The sequence below is a fragment of the Drosophila nasuta genome, chromosome 2L, assembly GCF_023558535.2.
Source record: "Drosophila nasuta strain 15112-1781.00 chromosome 2L, ASM2355853v1, whole genome shotgun sequence".
NCBI lineage: Eukaryota > Metazoa > Arthropoda > Insecta > Diptera > Drosophilidae > Drosophila > Drosophila nasuta.
The window spans coordinates 22688394-22708743 of NC_083455.1; the positions used below are offsets into that span (position 1 = coordinate 22688394).

The following is a 20350-nucleotide window of genomic DNA, read 5'->3' on the forward strand; positions in this document are numbered from 1 at the left end:
AGATGAGAAGGCTTAAAGCGAGTTAAGTCACTTCTGTGGTTGCGACCAAGTGGCCTACCCCACAAGCTGAACTCCTCAAACAACTCCAAAAACCAAAAGCCGGACTCCCCATGGCAGACTCTTTTTTTCTGGTGTTGTATCTGCAAAGTAAAGTAAAGAAAAAAAGAGATGAATTTCAGTTTTATGGTTAGCGCATTAAAATGGAGACAGAGCTGAGTAGAGTTATGGCGTGGGCCAGACTATTCCCGAGTGCCATGTAATGGCCAAGACCAATGAGCATGTAAACGACTCTCGACTCGACTCGATTCGTGTGGGAAGCTATAGAAGTTTCTCGCTCTCTCTCTGTCTCTCTTTCTTTGTTCGCAGATCTGTCAGCATTATGATAAATTATCAAAGTTTCGCAGTTGATTAGATCATTATTAAATAACAGTAGATCAACAAAACATTTGATTGCTCTCAGCAAGCGAGCGAGCTGTTCATTAGGTCATTAGATTGTGCCTCAAGTTGTGCAAGATTTCACAGATACAGATCATTAGTTTGCAGTGCCAAAAAACTGGTTTCGACTGGCCAGCAAAACAATTGGCTCAATTCGAGTAATGAAAGAGTGCGTCTAAATCAATCAGCTGGTTTTGGAGAAAGAGCTTTGCATTTCTATTGATGTTTAATGGCGTGCAATGAGTAATAATCAAGTGTGAATGAAAAATGGAAACTATGAGACAGATCAGTGGTGAATACTTTGAGTTTTTTTCGGTTTATTTCATAAGCTTTATTTAAAATATATTGTAATACGATGTGGCTTTTATTTATGGAATTGTTGGCGTTTTATTTTGTATTCAAAAAAGTGTGCTCAATATATAATTCATCTAACGAAGGAACGACTTAACTAAATACAGCTCTTTTAACTTAAATCACATATTTAAATAAAATGTATTTCGTATAAAACAAATTTTTCTTACTCAATTAATCTCTTTATATTCTTAATGACTACATTTAAATGAAGCCAAGCATTCTCTATACTTACTTGCATTTTTCATACATCAACATCTTATTCACAACTTCTGCAGCCTCCCTCGGTTACAGTAGCACTTTGAGTACGTTCACACGGAAGTGCAATGCATGTAAAAGAGTCATGAAAGTGATACTGTAGAGCCTAGTCTAGCGAGCAAAATGTTGCCTGTCAATGTCCTTCAAGTCCTCACAACGGAAGTGACAGGATTAGCGGGCCACTTGAACACGATTAATGTGCGACGTCGATTCAAATCGGACTTCGAGTTCAAGTACCGAGTATGTGTCTCTTGTGAACAATATTGTCGCACTTCCGCATTTGATGTGCCTGCTTAATCAGTTGATTGCCGTCTCTCTTATGTTACTAATCGACTATCGTTATCGGTGCGTGCAGATAACAAAATGAAGCAGCAACTGGAACATCGGCTATCGGCTTATTCATCTACTATCTGTCTTGTTGGTCGGCCGCTTAGTTCAATCATTCGCACGTGCTTGGTTTAACGTTGAACGTTCAACGTTCAATTTGCCTAAATGCAATTTGCATACATTTAAGTGCTGAGCGATTTCCCTTCGACTTCCCTCGACTCCCGCAATGTCTAAAATATTGCCTAGCTTCATTTATATTTGTTTATTTCTTGGGGTTTTTTTTTAGGGAGGAAGGTACACTTTGGGTCACGTTTTTGATATTTCATTGAATCAAAACAAATTGCTGCCAGCCTGGCATGGCTTTAAATAAATAAATAAAAAAGCGGGCTCCATCGGCCAAAATCTTTGCAACGAGTTTCCAGTTGTTAGCTCGTTAGGCAAATGGCGCTCGGCAACCCAACTTGGCTATAAAACCAAAAAAGCGAACGAAAAAAAAAAATGTATCCAACCCATAAAAAATTAGATTAAACATCATAAAAATGTAAGTCAGACTCAATTAGATGGTCAAGATGGCAACCGTGCAAATGCCCGAGAATAATAATAAACAGTAGTTAAAACTCTCTTTTCAATAGCCAACACCAAATTGGCAATGCTTTTGCCATTCTTTTTAGCCATTTCTTATGCTTATGCTTCTATCCGTCTGTCCGTTTGTTGGTCTTTGTGCTGTTTCCTTGTTTTTCTTTCGCTTACAGCACAGCTTTAGATTTTGTCTTGCCTCAGCACTTTGCTAATTGACAATTTCAAGCAGTTTTTCTGCACCATAAAAAACGAACTTTTCTAATAACCCAAAGTCAGTCATTTCGTCTAAGCCATTAAAAAAATTAATTGCCCGCTTCCCTCGAGGGACATCTTCGACATCGACATCGACGACGACGACTTTCAGAACACGCCCCACACATCGCACATCGCTCTAATACCGCTTTTAGCCAGGCTAAAACGACCCGTCATCATCTCCGTTTGCGTCTCTGACCTCGTCACTCTGTTGTCGTGGTCGTGGTCGACGCTTTTTAAACCATTTGTTTCCCATCAGACCAGTGTAAAAAAAGGGCTTGCCGCTGTCCAAGTTGCCAAAAGCAAAACAAAGAGCCAAGAAAACCACCAGAGTTAAAGAAACAGTCGACATAACAAGTTGCTAGGCTAGTAAATACCCTGTAGATGTTAAAACTATAAATTAGTATTTTTTATATATGTATATAGTTTTTACGTAACGTGTTTACATGACGTATACGTTATTAGTGCATTCATGTTTCATCGAATGAAATTACTTCTAATAAATCATTTGGAAATTTGATTGTCAGTCTGTTGTCACATGTAATAAAATAAATCAGCTCAATATAATCTATATTGCCCTTATTTAATCATTATCACGTTGTCAATAAAATATACTTTATTCGCTGATTTTATATAGGGCATAGAAACGTTTAATTTTGCCACAAGCTTCTAAATTTGTATCGCTTCGTTTTGTTATTAGTCGTATTTTCTGTTTTCTGGTTTCTTTATTTTCCATTGTCTCAAGTGCTTTGGCCAATTGTGCGCGGCTGACCTTTTGTAAGCACTTCTCTAATTGTGACAAGCTACAAGTGAACGATAGCGAAAGAGCTAGATATAGCAATGAGTGAGTGAGAGGGAGACTCTAGTAACCTGACGCCCAATTTGCCGCAATGTTTTATTTGTTGTTGCCGTTCTTTATTGTTCAGTTTTTGCCGTATTTATTTATTTTTTTGATTTTGTTTTTGGCTTTTTTATTCGCGTGGGTCGCCGCTGACTGCTGACTTTGACTGACGCAAGCTTCCAATTATATGTATTACTTTCCAATTTTATTTGCTGACACTAGAACATATGTACTATATTGTCTGATAACTCAGATGACGTCAGCGATGGCCACGATTAGATTATATGTGAGAGTGTGTCTGTGTGTGTATTGAACATGCAAGGTTTATTTTCACAATTAAACTATTTACTTCCGGTCGCGGCTTTTCGCACATTTCCGTTCCCCACAATACGTGTGTGTTTGTGTGTGAGAAATACAAGTGAATCATTTATTAAGATAAGTCAAAGGTTTTTATTGAACACGCTTGATACATGAATGCACGAGCGATTGAGCCAAAACGAGCATATTGCACTTTATTACGAGTAAGTTATCAGCTCACAGACAGCACTCAAACAATTTCCCATAAAAATGTTATACACTGCCGTGGGATCGTTTGGTTTTGTTGAGGAATATGAAAATTAAGAAAGTAAACATAAGTTTGTAATTGGGGTTGAATTTGAAAGCGTAAAAAGTATTTACTAAGAACTTTGAGTAATATGCTATACAAAACTTAGTCTGTTATAAAATATAATATATATATTATATTTTAATATAATTTTGACAATTTAAAGCTGAGCTCCCTTAACTTTACTTTCTTATATGCAAACTCCTCTCATACTTAATCCTTCCTTTGCAAAGCTTTGTATTTGTTGTGAAAGTAAACATAAATCATTTAGTTTGGTATTGGTGTTCAATTTGAAAACGTAAAAAGTATTTGCTAAAAACTTTGAGTAATATGCTATATAAAACTTAGTATATTATAAAATATAATTTAAGTATTTTTCCTCGAATAATCTGTTTATATTTTGATTATATTTTATGAATATAAATAATAAGGCAGCAGTTTTTAATCATATATTACAATATGAAGCTGACCTCTCTTAACTTTACTTTCTTATATGCAAACTCCTCTCATACTTGATCCCTTACAGCATTTAGTTTGGTATTGGTGTTCAATTTTGAAACGTAAAAAATGCTTGCTAAAAACTCAGAATAATAACATTATAATGATAAATATATTATTCATATTCTTATCTTCTTATGAACACAAATAACATCAAAACAGCGTGCAAATATTTGACACTTTAACTTTAGTCACTTAACATTACTTTCATGGAAACAAACTCCTCTCATACTTAATCCTTAGCATATAAAGTAAGGGTATTTAAGCTTTAGTTTCTCGTTAAGCATATTCTCCACTTTTTTATGGGCTTCATTTATGAATGACAAGCCGGCTCATCTTTTTCCTTTTTGCCAGTCCAAAAGCGCAAATGCAAACACTCTGCAAAAAGTTGTGACTGCTGAGTAAAAAAAAAAGAGAATGCGGGAGAGATTGAGAGGCCCCCTTCCTACCTCCCAAAAAGAGAGTGCTCAGTATACGAGTATATGGCTACAGTGAACACTATAGCTTATAGTCGGCTCTGCGAGTTTTCGCACACAGTGCGCAAAATTTTAATGAGTTGGAAATTTAATATCAGCCAGCAGCAGATTGCAAAGGGGCAAGATGAGTGGAGTGGAGTGGAGTAGAGTGGAGTGTGAGAGGCAAAACGAAGTGAAGTTGCGACGGAGGGATGGGAGGGGGGAATACCACTTTAACTGCGGTAGGTCGCTTGCCGAGGCGAACACAATTCAATTTGCAATGTGTTCTTAAAAAATGTTAAATTTGCATTTAATTGAAAAATTAATGAAAAGCCGCAGAGACTAACTAACTAAATGAAGTGACGTACTTGGTTGACTGCTTGACTGCTTGACTGCCTCACTCTCAGCTAGCTGGCTAGACTTAAATGTATATTAATGGATATACGTAATTGTTTTTTATTTCGCTCACCTTGAACTTGAGTTCCGCCTCAAACGCCGCGGGGCTACAAAAGAGAGCTTACTTAAGTAGCGTCGGCGGCGAACATCGTTTGTCTAATTCTCAACTTAATATATTGTATAATGCCTGTATATATATGTATTAATTTTGTCTGGTTCCATATCTGTGTTGTAGCATTTCCGTTGCGCACAATGCGCAATTTCTCCCAGATAAATCTCAGCTTTCAAATATATTTTTAGCAAATTGTCGTAGATTATTTATTTAATGTATGCAAAATGTTCTTTCCTCTTTTCAGTTCTAACGACTTTGCGACGACTTTTTCGATTGTGTCGGGAACTCTTGTGCGGAAATGTAAGTTATTCCCCTCTTTCTATCAGATAACAAACTGTTCTTTACTTTAACCCAATTCCATTCGCACTATGAAATTGAGTTTAGTAAAGTTTTCCGTTTTACGTGACGCGTAATTTCGTAATTTTATATGACGACCCGTTTATCATTAATTTATCCTCTCATCATATCACATGATCCGAAACTTAAACTTCACTTTACTGTCGACGTCGTCGTCATCGTCATCGTCTTTGGCTCGTAATAATAATTAGTCTTCATAGTAAACGTCGTGAAAAGTCGTTAAAATCTTGAAATGTGTGCACTTGTTGTTGTTTCTTCTTCCTTCGTGTTACGCTCTGTGTGTCTTCTAATTGTAGTTTAACTTTCTGACATAATTTATTGTGCTTTTCTAACTTTTTTTCGCTGCTCGTCTCTCTATTTCTCCCTTTTTTTTGCGTCTACCTGCAAAAGTTCCTCAAAATTCTGAGAATCTTTAAATTGCATTCTGAATAGCAAATTTGCTAAAAGGAGAGAGAGAAAAAAGCGCTTAGCGTGTTGATTTATTATTATTAAATAGCTTAGACATTTTTTTTTGTTGAGATGTTATTTATGTGTCCTTCAATTAGGAAATATTTTGAGATTGCAAAGAACTTGATACGATGCCATAACGAAGGCGTAAAAATAAAATAAGCAATGATTATTCTAATTAATTGAGATGTTGCTTAAACATATTTCTGAGAATCAACCTGACTATATTAGAATTCAGTTTAATTGCATAAAATAATCTTTGTGTTTTTCGACCTATATTTATTATACAAAGTTCAAAAATACAGTTCAAACGCCTCTAAGCTGATTGCACATGCAACTCTCATAACACCTATTACAAACATAAAGGCGAAAAAAGCAAATATTGCCAATGAGATGGCATGTCATTCTAGGGTTTATACTACCTGCCTGCCTTATGTAAGAGATTAAAGATACGGCTTGTTTAGCTGAGTTACACAACATGCGACAAACATGTGGAATATGCATTTAACACATATAAAATGTTATATAGACACTCTATAATCATTTGCAAATAACCGTAAATACAGCTTTTCGTCGTCACGTTGAATATGAAATTGAATTGTTGATGGAAGTCGTTGACGTCGTCATCGTCGAGTCTGTGAGATTCTTGGGAACTTGACGATCGCACAGAGACAGAGACAGACAGACAGAGAACATGTGACCTCCAGAAGTTGTGCTTATTTATAAATATAGTATTGTGAGAACGAAAATTCGTATTGATATCAGCATTAAAAATAATTATAATGACTATAATCATAGTGAATTTGTTTTGTGTGTATTTTGATGTCTATATATGGCTGCATCAACAACTTTTATTATTGTTTTGGAGTTATGTATTTTTAACTATATTCGCACACTCTTAACTGACATCATCATCATAAAGTGCATTGCCATGTTGATCGTTTATAATATTTTCACGCTTTCTGCTTCGAGCCTTTAATTTAAGCGTCATTCCATTTATAATATTTTTGTATACCCTGTACACAGCCAGACAAAGGCTTAAAGTGACTAATTAGATGTTTAAAATTTTTGAAAATTATATTTAGATATTATGTTTGTTAGTTATTTTGTTAAGCTTCCATATTATTATTAATGATCATAGCATTCTTCAGTCGAGTATTCTCATTTCGCATGTTGCTTGTACGATTAATTAAATATTTTACTATTTTGATTTATTGAGCAACATTTTTGGTTGGTCAAAATATGCCTCGAGGGTTTGGTTGTGTTTGCTTTGGTTTTAGTTTTGTTTACCAAATTTCAAATCCACCGAGATTATGCAAAATAATAATAGTAATAAAATTTAAAGCAAACAATTTTTTGTTCTATGTTTGTATACGCAAATTATGCTGAAAAACCATTAATTTATAAGCAAAAAATTCATTTGTTTAAGCTGGCGCATTTATGCTAGTTTTTGTGGTTCAACTAAATTGCAATAATTACACTTTGTGTGAGTGTGAGAAGAGCACAATTATGATTTAAATTTGTAATTACAAGTGTTGCAAAGTGATTTAGCAAAACGGTCATTTAATGACTTTTGTTATAAAATAATTTCATTTAATTTAATTAAATACGTGTGCATGGGAAAATGATGAAAAAATTTAAAGTGAATTGCAGTTAAGTAATGTGGTTACAGCTTACAGCTTACAGCTTGCAGTTGTCAAATATTTATCTCATTTCCCACATGCAAATATTTATCCAGTTACGATCTCAATTTGAAGGCTTGCCCAAGTTTACATTCCTTCCCCGTGTTTTTATTTTTTTTGTCGAAGCTGTTCGCTACCCACGGACAGGTGGAATTGTAAATTGCAAATTGCAATTCCAATGATATTAGCATTGCTTTAGTAAACCGCACAAAAAAAATGCGTCGATGCATTGACAACAGTTGTTTTTGTGTTGTTATGTTTTATTTTTTGCCAAGAGTTGCGTAGCCCACGAACCAAAAGATATCAAAATTGGGTTAAGCAACTTGTAGTTGTTAAAGTTGTTTGCTTGGTATCTCACTTTTTTTTTTTGTTCATTTGTTCAATGAAAATGAAAGCAGGTCTCGCAAATCAGAATACAAGTCGCAGTTGCTCCATGTGGGCCCCAGATTTTCGCCTGCTTGTGAAAGTGAAAACTGAGATGAAAAACGAAACGAAGTGAAGTGAAGAAAAACCTGCAATCTGCTGGACATAAACAAAATGCCTAGCGTACACTTGCCTCATTACAGCAAATTTGTTTATTTTGCTTTGCTTTCATTATCTGCTGTATCTAATGGTCATGTTGTGGTTCTCTTCTTTTGGTTGTGCCACAATCACAGAAGATCTCTGTGCGTTTCGAGGTGCGAATGGACGTGGGAGTGAGAGTCAAATTTGTCTAGACCGAGAAAGTTTTTGGTCGAAACAGTTCAAACAGGTGTAACCCAAGAAAAAAGACAGACAGAAAAAAAAACAGAAGACATTTGGACATTTGTGCCAATGTTGTTAGACGTCTTTGGCACAACATGCAAAGGATTAGGCAGTCTCGACTCATTTGCATGACAAGCTGTCGGAAGTCATCGATTCACGCAATATGCCCCAAAACATGGCACGATCGTAGATACGAGATCTATGTTTGTTTATTGACTCTATTGCACATTAACTGTTAACCTGTTTGGCTCTTGGTTTTGGGTTGTGGCCATCATCTCGCATCACAACTGATCTGGGCAGCTTCCGAGTCTTTCTCTCTCTCTCTCTCTCTGCTTTCTACCCTAACCAGTTTATTTCTTTACAGATTTATTGCCAATATTCACTTTTTTTTTTTTGTACAATTTTTTCTTCTTTTTTTATATTTTATACAAATTGCTGGAACAATTTCTGTGGTTTGGTTTCTCAGGCGAAAGTCGTTGGCTTAATTTGGGTGCCTTTGTTGTTGTTGTTGTTGTTGCTGTTAAGGCGTTGTCCCAACTCTAATTCGAGCAATGTAACTTTAAGAGCAAAACTTTAATTAAAGCGATTGCAGCGCGGCACGATTTCGATTTCCAGCTAAAAGCCGCAACTCGAGCAACATTGTTGAGCGTGCCTATCATTAGGCCATGTTGCATTATACAAGTACTTTGTGGCAATCATATCACAACAACATGAATTTGGGTTGGAATTATGATTAAATAAGCTAGATTGTCATGGAAATGATAATATTAAAGGGAAAACTTATTTAACAATGTATTTATTTAACTGGGAAACTTTAAATTGCATATTTAATAGTGGCAAATATTTGTCTACGATTTACGCATTAAATCGAAGAATTTAATGTAGAATTTTAATTAAAATGCATCGCATGCAAATGTAATTGGCTTCTCTAATTACTATTTTTTCTCGCATATTTGTCTCTACTTTCCCTCTATGCATAGAAATATTTTACACAATTTATTACACATTTATTAAACAAAAGTAACCATGGCAAAAAAAAAACAAAATGTAATATGCAAATAAAACAAAAGCCAGCTGCGAGTTCATTGTTTAAGGGCTGTCAATATGAAATACGCATAAATCTTAAATAGGCCGAGGACAGGTTTTTGGGGGAAATTGAACTTATGGGCGGATTGCCTGCCGAATATAGATGTGGGCCACTTATTTGCATAGATTGGCATTTTTTTTTTCGTTTATGTGCCAAAATAAATTTCTAGCCATGCGTTTGGCTTTTCGTTTTTTTTGTTTTTGGTTTGCTTCCCATTCAATATGTCACGTGACGCTGAAAGTCAACTCAATATTTTTGTCCCAATTTGGTTTCATGTGCAGTTGACACGATATGGTCTATGTATGTATATATATACTATATATAGTATTGATGTTGTGTGAATTTGTTTTGTATGCTTTCGGCGCTTGTCATCAATATCATGGCAACACATCAATAAAATTCAGGCTTGGCTCTGCCAGCTAAATTTGTGTGTGCACGCTTTTTTCTTATCAAACAAACATGTGAAAAACCTGCCTGCTGCTAGAAATACTCGACTAAGAGATATGCTGTAAATTGGAATTGGTTACGGAATTCTAGTCAAATATTTTGGAATTGTAAAGTGAGTGTTCTATGAAATATTTGCATTGAAAAACTAACTTTACTCAAATGATTCTTTCTTTACTTAAAACTATTTATATCATTCCTGTTTTCAAACATAAACGGAGTATTTCAATTGGTAACTCATCGCATTGGAATGCAGTTAGTTGAGTTTTTCAAGCGTTAGCATATGAAACAAAACTTTTTAATTAGTTTTCAATGGGATGGATTTGTGTGTGTGTGTGTATTGTCGGGAAGCTGTAAAATTTGACGATGAAATGCCTTTGAGTTATGCGATACGACGACGAAAAACTGGTTGCATATGAACCACAGGAAACATGCGATTTGAATCCGGTTTTTTTTGGACTTTTGCAGGCAGGTGACTTTTTGATTTTGGCATCAGAACTTGTTCTCCCTCTTTCTTTCCCTCTTGCTGCCTTTCACACGCACTCTCTTCTCTCACTCTGTGTGTGTGTGAAAATTAACGCAAATTTGCTAAACGAAAACCAAACTGTGGGAATGCGAAATAACAAAAAAAAATTGTATTTTTTAATTTATTTTACTTTTAACAAAGGCGCGTTAATTCCGCCCAAGCGTCAATAAGGCGACCTTAGCAAGTCATCAAAAAAAATACGAAAATAGCGGTTTGCAATTTGAAAATCGCTCACGTTTGCAAGGCCCTTGAATAGAGGAGAAACAAACAAGCACGAAGACCGATATATATCCACAGTGTACATATTATGTACATACGTGTATAAGCCGCTTTATAATCCCCTTGGATATACATACAACACATACTCGTAGTGCGGACATGACATCAAAGTCACTGTTTTGGTCGACAATTGTCAATTGTTCATTGAATTGCATGCTAATTAGCAATTGACTGATTGACTGATTGATATATGATTGATGTGGTCGGACAGCTTAAAGGTCTTACAATTTGCTGCCGTTACATTTAAATTCACACCCACAACACAAACACTTACTTTTCGGTTGCCAACAAAAAAGTAAAAACTCATGCGGGTCTTTGGCAATTGCAAAGTTTTCGCTTTCAGCATTTGAAGGTCTTGTCCAAGAAGAGAAAAAAATATGCCGAAAAAAAGTAAAAACTGGCCTTTTATATCTCAGTGTGTCGTGTGCATTGTATTTTTATACCCGCTACCCATAGGGTAGAAGGGTATTATAACTTTGTGCCGGCAGGAAATGTATGTAACAGGTAGAAGGAGGCATCTCCGACCCTATAAAGTATATATATTCTTGATCAGCGTTAACAGCCGAGACGATCTAGCCATGTCCGTCTGTCCGTCTGTGTGTCTGTGTGTCTGTGTGTCTGTCCGTCCGTCCGTATGAACACCTAGATCTCAGAGACTATAAGAGATAGAGCTATAATTTTTTTTCGACAGCATTTGTTATGTTTGCACGCAGATCAAGTTTGTTTCAAATTTTTGCCACGCCCACTTCCGCCCCCGAAAATCAAAAAAATCAAATAACAAGCGTAATTTTAAAGTTAGAGTTGCGAATTTTGGTATATATAATAATAACTATAGTAGTTATGATTCCTGAAAATTTGGTTCCGATCAGATGAAAATTGTCGAAGTTATTAAAGAAATACTTTTGTATGGGGAAACACGTCTACTTACTAGGGTTGTTGCTTTAGATGACAATCTGGTATATTGTGCCGTCTATGGTATATTTTGAATGCGGTACTATATCAATATACCAAATATACTATTTGGTATATTTTTAGTATTTTAGCAGTATATTCGGTATATTTTGAGAAAATTATCGCAAAATATATTTCTTTTATTCAAAATGGGTAGCGGGTATCTCACAGTCGAGTGCACTCGACTGTAGCTTTCTTACTTGTTTTATATAGATATTTTTGAACAAAATTTTTTTTGTATGATTTTGCTGGCCTTTGCAATGACAATAAAGGCCACACAATGTGCGTTTCTTGAAGTTTTGGGCGCCAGAAAGAAAGTTGCAATACCCTGTAAGACGGGTATGAAGAGGATGTTGTATGGTTAATAAAATGAAAAGCAGATTATGTTAATTTTGTGAAAAGTTGATGAAGCAGTTTTTAAGGGTTGAAGCGAGAAGAAATTTGAGATAAAGTAAGTCGCTGATTTGTTTGATTTTTAGAAGTTTGTTAAGCATTTTTAGTTCTTAGAAGGGTATTATAGCTTTGTACCTGAAGGAAATATATGTAATAGGAAGAAGGAGGCAACTCCGATACTATAAAGTATATATAATCTCGATCAGCGACAACAGCCTAGAAAGCCTAAAGCCAAGTTCGTCTGTCTTACTGATATATGTTTTACTTTATGGTATATTTTGAATGTAGTTCTATATAAATATACAAAATATGGCATTTGGTATATTTTTGTTTTTGCTGTATTTTAATTCGGTATGTTCTAAGAATAATTCTTCACCGGGTATCTCACAGTCGAGCACACTCCACCGTAGCTTTCTTACTTGTTATAAATTGCTATACAAATAAATACATGTTATTTATTTATTATTTCTTGCTTAGAATTCAATTCAATATGTATGTATGTATATATAAATAAATGCAGTGGAAATTCTTTAAATAAATTAAGTTTTGCAGTACTCAAAACATTTTTGTTGTCTATCTGGACTGAAGCACTGTAAATAGACATGTATCAAAGTCAGTTGAGTGATAGGTGTGGTCAATTTGTGGCCAGGCACCTTATATGTAGAAAAGCCACACTGAGTCTTGTCAGTAATTAGACATGCATAGCAAATAGTGAGCTACACACACACACACACACATACACACTCTTACTGACTTTGAGGTGTTTGGGTTGTGTGAGGTTTTCGATCTACTGCAGATGTCGCTGGTATTTTTATGGCTCTCGCCTGACCATAAAATAAAAACTCAACATAATGGACTTTCACTCTTAATTTTTATTTTATTTATACACATTTTTTTGCTTTACACACACACAGACACACACACAGCGAACGAACATTGATCTCGTAGAGCATTTGGCGTGTCCAGCGGCGGTTTGATGGATGCTGCCACAAAACTCAGAAGCCAAGCCGCAAGCCGCAAGAGATTCCAGCTTCAAGTCCAAGACCAAGTTGATTGAATTTCACTTTTCAAAATGTTGACTGTTGATTTGATTTCGGGCCTCTGATTAGCATAAATTTGATGTTCATTTGATGGCATTAATTGCTCGTCCGTATCGAATAATTTTTGCGAGTTCATCAATCAGCCAATCAATAAATCAATCTCTGTCATGATTGTCATTCGGATACACACACATGCAATGAATGTTTTGCACGTCACTTTTTTTGTTTTTGCTTTTTATGAGTTTTTTTGACGCTGAGATGCCGCAATTAGTGGAAAATTTGCAACCGGTTCACAAATCGATCTCTTGCCTGTGGCATGCAACATGCATAGAGGCCATGATTTGCATGACTCCCAAACCGAGCAGCAGCAGCAGCAGCAGCAGCAGTCACTCTGCAACAGCAACAACAACTCTCCCGTTGCAGCTTCTTCGTTGGTTCATCGTTAGTTTTGTTTGGCGAAATTCTGTGCAAGTTTTATTTGGGAACTTCTGGAAATGCTGCAGCATCTGCCAAGTTAATTTTACATATTGCCACATTCGATGTTGGTCTGCGTTGTTGCCTCCAGCTCATTACAATGACTGCGCAAATGCAGCGCAATTCTCGCTGCTCCCCTCCGCTCTCCTCTCCGTTCCCTTCTTGGTCGCCCTTCTGCCCAACCCATTCCATTGTTAACGCGCAACTTTGCTGCTTACTTTGTTGCTGCTTCTATCGTTGTTGTTGTTGTTTGCTGCTGCTGTTGTTGCATTCATCGTGTTGACAACAAATGGCACTAAATTTTTGGCGTTGCATAATAAACTCGACGACGACGACGACGACGACGACGACGTTGTCGCTGATGATGCGCTCAAAATAGCAGTCAACAGCAACAGCAACAGCAACACCAACAGCAAATGCAATTCACTGGGTGGCCAGAGGCATGCACCATGTGGCAAACGGGGCTTCTCGGTGCGAGGCTGAAATCAAGGGACCCAGCTGCAGATGCAGTTCAGCGACGAAGACAATAACTTTTTCCTATGATGACATTATTCACGTGAAAAGTTAAACCGCCTTCACTATGAAAAATCATTGAAGGAAGAAAGAGTGGGGGAAAGGGGGAAGGCAAAAGTCTGTGTGGAGAAATAAGTGTGGGATAGGTTAAGGCATTGATTTTGGCATATATTAAAGACACAGCTGGGCTGTCTGGTTTGGCAAGTTATTTTTATACCACATATTTATAGTGTACACCAAAGAAAACTAAAGGTTACGGGTTAAAAAATACAAAGACAGTAAAAATTAAAGAAAGAAAGCGAATTCTTTAATCAAATATTAATTTTTTATTAAATTCCAAAGTAGTTTAATACTTTATCGGTTGTAATGCTTTCTTTTTAAATACTGTTTGTAATTTGTTATCAAATCTTTTGCAAATCTGTAAATCTAAATCATACAAATTTGTCTTAATTCTAAAAATGTTTAAATATTTTGCGTATATTCTAAATTTTTCAAACATTCAACACCCTATACGCTTTCTATTTTTCTGTTATCATTTCAGAAATTTCTAAACCAAATGTTCTCCACATTTTTCCTAGCATTTCACATTCATACTTCTCTTTCATATTATTTAATGAAATTTCTAAAATACTCAGAAACCAATATCAATTTCATTTTCATTGTAAATCCAACAGCAAGCTGTGTAGGAATCATTCACCTGCTGGAGCTTGTTTATTTTTGCCCCAAAGCCAAACTATTTTATGGTTTGCACACATGATTCTAAGACGCTTCGTCTCAGTTGGTGTCAAAATAATAATACGATATTGCATTTGATATCATTTCATTTATGGAATTCACAAGTTCGTACAGTCTGCATGTAAAATGAGTATTTGTTGTCTCATCTGTGTGTTTGCTGCTGTTCGCTTTGAGCACATTTATCTGGCTGGTCTCATAACTCAATTCCTGACTGAGTCCAGGAAGCAGCAACCCTTTTGTGAAATGAACTTTCTGAGTGAAGTTGCTTGTTGTACTTGCACAACATTGACAACATTTCACACAGGGCTGTGCTCTGCTGTTGCATATTGCAAATGGCAAGCTTAAGAGCTGCTGAGTGTTGAAGTTGAAGTTGCAGTCGCAGTTGCAGCTGCAGCAAGCAAAACTGCAGCTGTAGCTGCAGAGTTGTCTTTTTGGAGTGCCAACTGTCAAGCATGGGGTTTTGCAATCAGTGAAAAGCAGCCGGAATATGCTTGGCTCTGAGTAACATTCATGACTTTTGCCATATCCATGGCGCGCATCTCTCAGCACATGCGAATAAAGTACAGAGAAAGATGCAGAGAGAGGCAGAGAGAGGGGAGAAAGAGCAGCTTCATAGGGTCTTTTATTTTTTGGGTTTCCATGTCACACGACAAGACGACAACTCTATCTGTCTATCGCAATTTTCCCTCAGACTGCATCTCTCACCCAATCTGTTTTTTCTTCTGCCTATTCGTCTACTCGTCTGGCAAATGATGCGCAATTTGGCGTGGGATTTGTGTAGTGTATGCGACCCAAAGACAAGTGAAACTAATTTATCTCGGCCCAGAAAACTGGCAAACAAAGTCAACTCTTAAATTGTGTCAAATGCCGTTCAATTAAGTCGCGCTTGCACAATGATAAGCGAGACCTGGGATCGCTCATAACAATAGACAGCAGCCGCAGGGTCTCCACTCCACTCCACTTCACTCAATCATGTTGACCACCCACCTAGAGAGACCCCTGAGGTGTGAACTGGGCGTGGTGCCAGCTGGATTGATGCCGCCATTCAACATACACACACACACAGAGACTAACAAAAGGCCCTCCCAGGCTAGAGTCATCTGAAACCCGCGTCGCCTGCTTCTAATCAAGCACGTAAATAAAGTTAAAGTTGATACATCTAGCCCAGAACTACATGGGACAGGTTCAGGCTCAGCACTCGGCGCTCGGTGCTCGGGCTTTGCAAAATAGCTCCAGCTAACCCCACAGCTCAATTGCCTTCGGGGCGAGTGACATCAAATCAATGGGCAAACTCACCTTCCACATACGTTACGTTGCGAGCCCTCGTCCAGGCTGGCTGGAGGGGCTTCGACAAAAGCGACCAAATGATAAAAACAACAGCGACAACATATGTGTCCCTTCCACATGCACTGAGAGAAATGGAGGTTCAAATAATGAATGTGAAGTTGATGAACAGCAAAGCAACAGCAGCTTTTGAGAATTTAATATGAAACATAAATGAGAATAGTAAGAAGACATTGATTAACAGATTCTTCAATTATATAAAGAGGATTAAACTAACTGTACACAATAACTTGATGAAGATTTTCCAAGATTCTGGATTATATTTCAGAGCTTAAAATTAAGAGACTTGAAGAAAAAATATATTTGAAGTAAAAAAAAACTCATAATTGAAAAAGAAAACAATAAACAATGAAATAATTCTCTCCTTTTACTCTACTAAACTCATCTATCGCTAACTTTAAACAAGGAGTAACATTAAAGAGGGAGTAACTTTAAAGAAACTCTTTCACAAGAAATCTATGCACTTCACTATCACATATTTCGCTTACCCCTAATTTATCTGAGTGTATGGTTAAACTTCAATTATATAAAGAGTATTAAACTTACTATATACAATATATCGATGAAGATTTTCAAAGATTCTGGATACATAAAAAGTAATTCAAATGCAGTAGTAAAAAAACTCATAATTGAAAAAGAAAATAAACGAATTCTTAGAAAATTCTGAACTTTATATAAAGATTGAAGCAGTTATCATTCTTTGAAATAAACAATAAAACGATTCCTCCTTTTACTCTACCAAACTCATCTACCGCTTTCTTTGCCTAACCTTTTTCGAACATTAAACAAGGAGTAACATTAAAGAGGGAGTAAATTTAAAGAAATTCTTTCACAAGGAATCTATGCACTTTATTATCACATCTTTCGCTTATCCCCAACTTATCTCAGTGTATAGTTAAACTTCAATTATATAAAGAGTATTAAACTTACTATATACAATATCTCGATGAAGATTTTCAAAGATTCAGGATACATAAAAAGTAATTCAAATGCAGTAGTAAAAAAACTCATAATTGAAAAAGAAAATAAACGAATTCTTAGAAAATTCTGAACTTTATATAAAGATTGAAGCAATTATCATTCTTTAAAATAAACAATAAAACGATTCCTCCTTTTACTCTACCAAACTCATCTATTGCTTTCTTTACCTAACCTTTTTCGAACTTTAAACAAGGAGTAACATTAAAGAGGGAGTAAATTTAAAGAAATTCTTTCACAAGGAATCTATGCACTTTATTATCACATCTTTCGCTTATCCCCAACTTATCTCAGTGTATAGTTAAACAAGTATGAGCATGTGTATTGTCTACTTGAAGAATAAATATAGTCGTAGCTTTACCCTGCGGCAAACTACAATAAAAAATTGTTGGTCGTATGCAACATTTGATTAGCTTTGTGAAAGGGGGAGGAGTTCTTCTTCTCCCTCCCTTTCATGTTGCTTCTGCTGCTGCCAAACTGCGGCAACAATGGTAAAATAGTGAAATGGATATAGTACTCGTATGGAGGAGTAGCATATTGCCACTGAGTGCACTTCGGGGGCGACTAGCAATTAGAGGTTGAAGTTAACTTGGCTATGAGATTACTTCGAGTCGTACTTGCATAACCAAAGAGAGAGACGCACTTGCTACCACGAACTCCGGACTGTCGACGTTGTGTATCGTTAGTTCAGTTAATGTACGACAATGTTTTGCTACTGCAGTAAGCAGAGCAACAACAACAACAACAACAACAACAACAACTTGTTCTACTAAAATAACAACAACAAGAACGACTAAGTTAAGTTTGGTGGAGCTAAAACTTCAAGTTTGAGTGCGCCTCAAGTGCAACGATGTGTGGCGTTCAACATGGAACTAAAGCTGGAGCTGGAAGAGCTGCGAAAATCTTCAAAATGTTGTTATTGTTATTGTTACTTGTTTTGTGTTATTTGCGGTTGGTCAGAGGTGAAAACTTGAGTTTATTTCGAAAATTGTTACATGCACACACAATTGTTGCTTCAACTTTTCGGAAGCTACAAATATATGTCGTAAAGTTGAGAATTAGTCGATTAACAAAGTCAATATAAAGTTGGCTTTATAAGCGGCTTAAAGCAGTATTTATTTTAGAGCAATTAGTTAATAAATTGAACGATATAATGACTTTAAAAACAAAATGTTTTGCTGTGCTGCTCTTTAAGCAATATTTACTGACAACAAATTGGCCACAAAGTTTTGCACAACATTTTTGAGAAAGAATGTGGGCCGCAAATGGAAGCAATTTATTTTCCCTTTAAAGACTTAAAGCCCTTCAAAATTATTGCCAATTGGCACAACCTTCACATGCAGTCGATTCCCATCGTTTAGGCCAAGAAACCTAGATAACTTAATTAAAGTCAAAATCAATCTGCATATGCTGATGAGAGGCAAACAACGTGCTGCCAACAAAAATCTCTGTATCACAAGCAGTCCCAAAAAAAGCAACAACGACAAAGACAACAACAACGACAACGACAAAGGCAAAAGCAACAAAGACAACAAATGTACAACATACACACACATCCGCTTATCGCGATAAATCAAAGCCACGAGTGCTGTTAATTTTCCAAGAAAAATCTCAATGCCAGAAGGGGACATGGAGCTCAGGGGTCCCCCACAAATGGAAGTTCTAACCAAAAACGAGTGCGTGAGAGTGTGTAATTGTGTATGTGCATGTGAGTGTGAGTGTGTTGTGTGTGCTTGTGTATGAGTGCACATAAAAACAAGTTGAATTTATGTTTTCACGGCAAAAATTATCTTAAGCAAGCGACGATGTTACTCTCAGTATCTCTCACTCCCAGCGGTCTCTCTCTCCATGTCTCCGTGTCTCTGTCTCTGTTGAATGTATCTCGTGTTGTGGCAAGTTTGCTAATTCTAATTAAAAGCAACAGCAAGTGAAGTTGTACGACTTCAACAACAAAAAAAAGAGCCAAGCGAGTGCCCAAGTCAAGCGGAAAATTATCAACACAAAACTGTGGGCAGGTCTCTCTCTGTCTCTCAAATAAAAACATCTGAGAATCCACAAAGCCAAAAGAACTTCTGCTTCGTCTGCGTCTAAGAAAGAAGCTGCCAAACGCCTTAATTTGCACGAAAAAAATGAGCTTAAACGCCAAGCAATGATGAGCTACAAAATGCGCTTTAATTGAGAAGAGTTTAAGCAAGCTTCTAAAAGAAAGTGAATCAAAATTCTTTTTTGAATATAACTCATTAAATAAAAGTGTTGCAAAATTAAAAAAAAGTGTATAAATTATTATTATATAATATTATTTATTGACAGCTTAACAAGTTATATATTATATGAACAAAAAAAGAAATAGTAATTCAAGAATATTGAATTAAGAAATCTTGTTGGAAGAGCTATGATATAATATAAAAATTATGTTTTTCAAATTTCTATCATACCCGCTTTATGTGGACATCACTTTGCAGGGTGTGAAAAATAGAATGAATGAAGAAAGAAATTAAATTGAGCACATTTCCGTGTGACGGAAATTGCCCAAGTTTGTCACATGAAAGGCCATACACGAATAAAACCATAACCACAACAATAACATCAGCTGAGCTACAGCAACAACAACAACAACAATGGCGAAAGCCATTTAGGGGCTTTATATTTTTGGCGCAAAAAGTTTTGTGCTCACAGCCCCCGCAAAGTTGTTGGCCTCTGGGCGGGAACGTGAAAATCTGCTTAAAATTAAGCATCATATTTTGCACGTCTCTCTTTCACCGTGCCACGCCCACCCTCCCACACACACACGCACCTTCGCTGGCTGGCAGGTGTGAATTATGTATATTAATTTATGCGTTTTGATTCAACAAAATAATCATAATAATAACAACAACAACAACACAACATTATTCGCATTTGGCATTTTAATTGAATTCGCTGTAAATTAGCTTGAATTATGTAAATTCTGAAATTCCCATGTAATTTGCTCTCTGCTAATTTCATTAATTTAAATGCAATATTAATATACCACAGCTGGACACAACTGCATGCTCGGCGTATCGCATAATTCAAATCAAAGTTCCGAATTTAGTGGCTTCGATGTACAATTTGGCAACAAATTTCTTAATTTATGGCGCACAATAAATCACAATTTATAACTGTTATGCTAATGGTTTGAGTTTATAATTCTGGATTAGCGCAAAGCAATAAAATTCTAAAAAATAAGACCAAAATTAGACAGGAAATTATGTATTTATTTGGAGTAG

The 20350-nt window shown here is 36.2% G+C and overlaps 1 protein-coding gene across 1 annotated transcript in view; it reads left to right on the top strand.

The window, feature by feature from the left end:
- The window catches only part of LOC132783714 (uncharacterized), a 54195-nt gene that overhangs the window by 13470 nt on the left and 20375 nt on the right, over positions 1-20350 (top strand). The window contains exon 2 of the mRNA XM_060789061.1: positions 5353-5408. The gene's annotated coding sequence lies outside the window, so the exon portion shown is untranslated. The remainder of the gene's footprint in view (positions 1-5352; positions 5409-20350) is intronic.